The sequence below is a fragment of the Amblyraja radiata genome, chromosome 35, assembly GCF_010909765.2.
Source record: "Amblyraja radiata isolate CabotCenter1 chromosome 35, sAmbRad1.1.pri, whole genome shotgun sequence".
In the NCBI taxonomy this organism is placed as follows: domain Eukaryota; kingdom Metazoa; phylum Chordata; class Chondrichthyes; order Rajiformes; family Rajidae; genus Amblyraja; species Amblyraja radiata.
Window position 1 is genome coordinate 20,029,033 of NC_045990.1, and position 7,549 is coordinate 20,036,581.

General features: G+C 44.5%; 1 pseudogene; it reads left to right on the plus strand.

Annotated features, from left to right (window-relative positions):
- The first annotated feature begins 5,111 nt into the window (after positions 1–5,111).
- On the plus strand, positions 5,112–5,220 carry LOC116966154 (annotated as a pseudogene).
- Positions 5,221–7,549: the final 2,329 nt, after the last annotated feature.

The following is a 7,549-nucleotide window of genomic DNA, read 5'->3' on the forward strand; positions in this document are numbered from 1 at the left end:
CTGGTGTCTGCCTCTGAATTTAGCTTACCTGGTAGGTATGTTGCCGATATCCAAATGTTTCTTTGGATACACCATTGCCAAATTAAATTTGCCAATTGATCACAAGATGTTGATATATTTCCACCCATGTGATTTATATATGCCACCGCGGTGGTATTATCAATTTGTAATCGTACATGCTGGTGGTTAATTGCTGAGCAATATGACTTTAGGCCATAAAATGCCCCTAACATCTCTAGGCAGTTAATACCACGTGTGTTAAGTAATACTGCCTCATCTGTCTTCCACCTCCCTCCACAACTAGAAACACAATTAGTGGCTCCCCAACCAATGGCGCTGGCATCTGTTTGTAATACCATAGACGGGTTGTCAATAATGATTGGGTTGGAGCAATACCTAATGTTATGTTCCCACCACTGTAGTTCAAGTATAGCTTCCGTAGGCAGCTCCATAGGTCTATCAAAATGACCCTTGTTAAATTTGAGTGCTCTAATTTTTGTTCTTTGCAAATTTTGATAATGTAATGGCCCAAATTGTGTGGCCGGGAATGTAGCCACAATCTTCCCAATCATCCGGGCTACCCGTCTAATGGAGGGTCTGTAGGTGTTAAGAAGCTCGCTGCAATCCTCCTGTAGGGCTACAGCTTTATCTATTGGTAAAGTTACTAACATATTGACCGTGTTAATGGTGAAACCTAAATAATCCATATTAGTTGCTGGTATCAATTTACACTTGACTGGATGGATGATAAACCCTAGTTGTTCAAACAATTGTTTTGTGGCAAGTACTGTTTGATGTGCCAATTCGTAAGTTTTGCCAACAATAAAAATGTCGTCTAAATATGCCATCACCCTATGGCTTTGTTTACGTAACAATGCCAAAGCTGGTTTCCGAATTTTTGTAAATAATCTGGGGGTTGATGTTAGGCCATTTGGTAAGGCTCTATAATGCCAAAGTTCCCCCATCCAGTTAAATTTCAAATACCGTCTGTGTGCCATTCTGATGGGTACTGTATAGTATGCATCTTTTAAGTCAATGCTTGCAATATGGAACCCAGCTGACACTAATTCTTTAGCAGTGATAAAGGTATCCATCTTAAAATTAACATATTGAATGAATGTGTTTAGGGTTGAAAGGTCAATGATAATCCGGCAACCCCCATCTTTTTTATTTTTAATAAATATGTTTGATACAAATTCTAATTGTTCATGAATAGTATGCTCAATTACACCTTTTGTATACAATCGTTGTAGCTCCGTGTGGGCTTTAGATTGTTCGGTTTTTGTAAGGACGAAATGCCTTTCTGGTGTATGTTGTACTGGGGGGTTATTGGGATCAGTAAATTCTATCAGATAACCCTGAATACTGCTTAGAACATACGAGTCTGTAGTGATTTTACACCATTCGTCACTGTAGTATTGCAACCCCCTTCCCACCGTCGTGGGTCCCTTTTTTTACAAAAGAACCACACCCACCTACCTCCATGGTTACTGGTGGTTGTATAATTTTCTTTGTTTTTTGAAAAAAGGGGGTTTAGTTTTTATTCGTGTTCGTGGTTGTACTGGAGGTTGAGGCTTCCGCATCTTCCAGGGTGGCCGTCCCTGGCCATACCCTAAAAGAAGGCTGCTGCGGGTTATATTGGGTTCTGGCACTGCCACTGATATAAGCCACACTTTTCGGTCTTCCATGTGGCTGGTACCGTGATCCAAAATAAGCCTTGCGCTGGTTTTGATCAGCCCCAGTGTCTTGGCTTCCCCAAACAAAAGGGTTGGGGTTTTAACGGCTCTTTGTTTGCAAATTGTTGCATATTTAGGATCCAGTGCTGACTGAATAGCAGCCTTCCGCATGCTATTCAGCTCATATTGTACATTACAGAAGAGGGATAGTGCGTCTTGGTGGCCTTTAGTTTGCTCTGTTTTGTCCAGGGTGCGGATGTAAGCTGTGATCCCTGCCGTAAGCCCCTTTAAGGCTTTCTGGATTTTGAGATCATGGTTCCTGATGTCCCTCCCCATATGCTTCCAAATGCATTGGTTGACACTGGGGATTTGTAATGCATCACAGTTGCCAGGTGGCAGATGTCTGGCCAGTGTCTCTGTGAATATTTGTTGTTGGAGGTGATGGCCAGACATGTAATTAATACTGGCTGCCATCCTGGAATCCAAGTCTGCCCCTGTTTGGCTTGGTTTGAAGTAATCAGCCACCATGTCCAGCAGTGTATGCTTTTCTGCAGATTCAGGATCATGGGAAGCTGTGTGATCAGGGTCTGGCCCATCAGGGTCCTGCCCACTCTCCTCCGAAGAGGTCGAGATTTCAGGGGTCCCTCACGGGGTACCCATATGGGGCTTGCCTGCCCACTGTGGCTAGTCTCCACATTCATGGGACTGCCACTGTGAAAGAGCTCCTCCAGCAGCTCCTTTAGACGGTCTCTATGTTGAGCTGCACTTGCTATTTTTGGCTGCTCCCATTCCTGCAGCCTTTCAGCAGTGTGCTGCTCTTCTCTGTATCCCCGCTGTTCCCGTGCCCGGTACTCACGGGTGCTGGTTTGCGGGATTCCCTCGTCCCGCCGCTGGCCACACCGGTCCTGACTGTCGGTCCACGTCTGTTCCCGGTCAGCTGTTTCTCCTGGCTGCTCCGTATGCAGCCACTCATAGCGGGTTTGTTCCGTCTCCCGCACCCGTTCAGTCCTGGTCCGATATTGATACGGGCTGGTCGCCCGCTGCTGCTCCAAGTCGGGCTCTGCTAGATGGTGCGTTTTCGTTTGAACTTTGCCTCCCGGCCGGGAAGTAAGTTTCGTAGGTGCCTGAATAATTTCTGGCACAGCTGATTACTCTACCGAGGCATCTAGAGCCGACGGCTGCTGTCTCTGTCGTTTATCCACGTTTACAACGCTTTTCTCGGGCAGCATTTTAGCAGACCGCTTCCTTTTTACTCTGTCCATTTTGCTGTGAATAAAAATGCAGAGTCCTTACCTGCCTTTTGCTGGTCCTTTTATCTACTCCCGTTACTGGGGGACGTCCTCCCCCCTTCTGTTGACTCGTGCAATGCGTGTAGCGATATATACACACATGCGTTGGAAGCGGGTTCTTCACGTAGTCACTCACGTGACTCCGAAGTAAAATTCTAATTTTACTTCGGAGTCACGTGAGTGACTACATGAAGAACCCGCCAGTACGCACGTGTGGCATTATCGCTACACGCATTGTGAACAAGTCATTACGAGGGGAGGACGTTCCTCCCAAACGGCAGGGTTGAACCTGCAACAAGTAAGGTAGGAGAACTTAGTTTCTTGACTTACCTTTTTTACAGGCAGGCTGATGGAAACTGGCTGGGGAGAGTCTGCAGAACTGCAGGTAGCCAGCAACGGCCGAGGGGCTGGAAGGTGCTGGGTTTTTCCACAGCACTAAAAATAGCGGCAAGCGGTCAGTGCCCGAGAGCACCGAGTACGCGTTGGAGCCGCTGGGCCTGGGTCGCGAGCGGCCAGTTTCCCGAGAGGACTGGACCGCGTTGGAGCACCCCAGGCCCAAGTGGAGAAGGAGCGGCACAGTGCGGGAAGCACTGCACCGCGTTAAAACTGCCAGACCTGCGGCTGCGAGCGGCCAGCTCCCCGAGAGGACTGCACCGCATTGGAGCACCGCAGGCCCAAGTAGAGAAGGAGCGGCACAGTGCGGGAAGCACTGCACCGCGTTTAAACTGCCATACCTGCGGTTTGCGAGCGGCCAGCTCCCCGAGGGACTGAACCGCGTTGGAGCATCGCAGGCTAACGGCAGTACGGGCGGCTCAGTGCTGTGAGCACTGCACAGAGCTTTGGAGCACCGCAGGCCAACGGGGATACCGGCGGCACAGTGACCGTGTACACTGCACCGCATTGGCACTGCGGGACCTGCACCTGCGAGAACATACCGTTTTGCAGCGATGCAGGTCCAGGAAGAAATCCTCCAGTGGGTAAGTCCCATAGCAGCACATTATACAGGGCTGTATTTCACTTCTACTATTACAGGGAAGTGTTTGAGGAAAAGACAGACTCAGGGAGAAGGAAGCAGCACCTTTTCTATAGGGCTATAATCATGCTTGTCTCTCACCAGTAGACTCTTCTGTCAGAAGAGTGCTGGGGTCAAGTCTAGGGCAAACCCTGGACAGGTAAACAGATATAAGAGCTGTAACAATGAGATGATGCCTTTTCTAAGTCACAAAGTACATAGAGTGCATTATTGATCCTTTCCTGATAGAAATACAGGAATACTTATGTTGTGACTGAAGGATTTAGCAGTCCAAAAATTTACTGACAAATTCCATTCCCATCTGGGAAGTCACACGAGAATGTCAGTCTATGTTTCAGGGGGACCAACAGTACAGCTGTGAGTAAAGCTAACTGGGAAAGATCTACAAACCAGGTTAGAAGCCAGCATAGACCATATGTTTTCTATCTACTGCAGGGGCAAACATTAGCTGACACTGTAGCTGTCACTTGCCACCGGGGATTGTAAATCCCTGAATGTACTAAACTAATCAATTTATGCATCTGGTTACATCCAACCGGGATTGACGCGGGCCTGTGTAAACCCGAAACCTCCTAGCAAAATCTTTTTATTTGGGGGTGACCTATCTAGAAGGTCAAGGAGTTGGACAATGAAACCAAACTGGAGCTCATCCAAACGTCCAAACATCATCCTCAAAGGTATCGCCCCTATGCTGGAAGATGTGTATACCCACAACACACGGCCTCGGGGATCCAGAAGTAAACAGTAAAACCAGAAGGAAGCAAGGAGGTTGGTGCGAGAAGACATCGAATAAATAACTTTTTGACACTCATATCTTAAACAGTATCCGGGGATCTTCTAGTCCAGCTGATATATCGAGAGAGGAAATTGGAGAAGAACACCAAATGGATATTGGGCTGTAGTATTTGCTGATGTTTCTACACGATATGGAACACCAGATGCCGATCTACTCGTATCCAGACATAATCACCAATTACCAAATATGTCATATGGGATACAGATACTGGACATCAGCAACAGATGGGGTTTTAGCTGCATTGCATGGGACGAATTATTATCTACGCATTGCCTTCCTAACAAAATAGGATATGGCGCTTGACGCATCAATCATAGATCAGATCTCGGCTTTTTGGCTAAGATCAAATATAATATCTGTTCTTATCAGTTTAAATATCTGATATGTCCCTTATCTAGGGACCATATATTATAAAATAAAATAAATTATAAAAAATAAAAAATAAAAATAAAGTAAAAAATAAATAAAACGATATATTCGTTTTAAGAACAGAAACCTTTTCTATTGTTAAGTATATTCGTTTTAAGAACGAAAATGGCAAGCATTGATTCAAAGGATGCTTACAATTTCAGTACCCATAACAGGTGACCACGGACGTTATTTTTATCTAATTGGATGGCTCAGCTCTAGCAGTATAGAGCACTACCTAATGTGTTTATATTAGCACCTAGGTTATTTACAAAATATGACAACCAGCCACACAATGGTAATGGCTTATTTGGATGACATACTAATTGTTTGGAACTTAGGACGGGCTGAACAGACGGTAACAGCCACTTAACAATTATTTGGAAACTAGGATAATTATCCATCCAATTAAATCAAAATTAAAGCCTTCAAACTAAAGGGATTATTTAGGGTTCACCATTAACTCAGTTCCTCATGTCAGTAACTTTGCCAACAGAGGTTACAACCTTAATAGAGTCATACAGCAAAATCATTGACATGAGGATAAACCATCCATCAGACTGGTAGCAAGAATATTGGCAACATATGGTTTCCAGCCACATAATTCAGACCCTTACATTATAAAGATTTACAGAGGGCCAAAATATGAGCTCTTAAAATTAATGGTGATCATTTCGATAGAATGATGAAGCCATACAGAAGCCATATTGGAACTAAATGGTGGAAAGATAACATTGGGCATTGCTCCAATCCTATCATTGTCAGCAACCAGTCTATTGTCCTACATATGGGTACTATGCACTAGGATGGTGTGTTACCAATTCCATATCCAGCTGTGGAGGAAGGTGGAATACACAGCAAGCATCATTATTACTAACACTGGGCATAACTACCTGGAAATGTTGGGTGTTTTTTCATGGCCTAAAGTCATGTTGCTTTGGAATATATTAAACAGGTTATTAGATTATAAATTAACAACACTACTGTGGTAGCACATATCAACCACACGGGTGAAAGGGAATCTACATCATGTAACAATCTGGCCAACACAATTTGGCAACCTCATCACGGGGGGGGGGGGGGGGGTTACTAAGGGAAATACTACGAGACTCTGCGTCTGGTGTTTTAATGGTACCCGACTGACCTACCCAACCATGGTTCTAGGTAGTACTGGGAATGAGATTAGAACCATGCACCACCATCCACAACAGACGGCCAGAGCAATGGACATGATCACAGCGGGCCACAGACAATCAACCTAAAGACAATGTCTAAAATACATAAACTAATGGGAGATGTGTTGCAACCATAATACATCATCCAGCCTGTTAGGAAGCTTTGTTAACCTACAGTGGCTTAGTATTAGTGACATCAACTGTGCCAGAAGTGGCCCATCTACTTACCTATGGCAAGAGAACGGAACAACAGCTTATGAGGGACACTTTTTATGGGAATTCCCCAAAGACCAGGTATTCCCAAATATGGGACATCAGCATCGTCTTAACGTTGTTAAAGAACTGGGCTCCAGCCACAGCGCTGTCATTACAGTTGTTGACATTTTACAAAACTGTCATGCTGATGGCTTAGGTCACGGCACTAAGGACTCAGTCCCTACCAAATTAAGGCTGGATACCTTGACCAGAATAACATTTTTTTTGAGCCTATCCTACAGATGATTGCCTGTGTTGTGAGACATCTACAAATATACATGGAACAAACCCAGACCATCAGTGGCACAGAAGTGGAACTTCTCATCAATGACAGACAGCCTCATTAAAGAATAACAGGCCAGGCCAGCTAAATGGCTAACATAGTATTGACAAAAGTTGGTGTAAACACTAACTGGGTTAAATTCTCACTCCACCAGGCTGCAGCAACGTCGACAGCATTTAAATTGGAGGTTCCTATGGATAAAATCCTCAGGACTGCAGGATGGCCATCGGAAAGTACATTCTAAAGATTATAACTAACCAGTAATGGAAACTGGAATTTTTCAGAAATATTGTTAAGTTTCTGTACCATAATTTACCCCAAAAAACAGGGGCTATCAATTATTATTAACTTTATGGTTATTTATATGTATCATATTGATGTTCAATATGTTATCACTATTCTCCCCAAAACCAAGGCAGACGTGATGATGGACTCGTTCCACGGCTTGAATCACAGAGCTTTGAAACCTTCATGTAGTCACTCACGTGACTCCGAAGTAAAATAGTAAGATTAAACGAGAACTTACCAGTTCGAAGTTTGATCTGTATTTTATGAGGAGTAACGTTGAGGGAATACATGCCCTCCGCTCCCACCCTTGATCATAAACACAACTGGTATCTTTTCTCTAATCTTA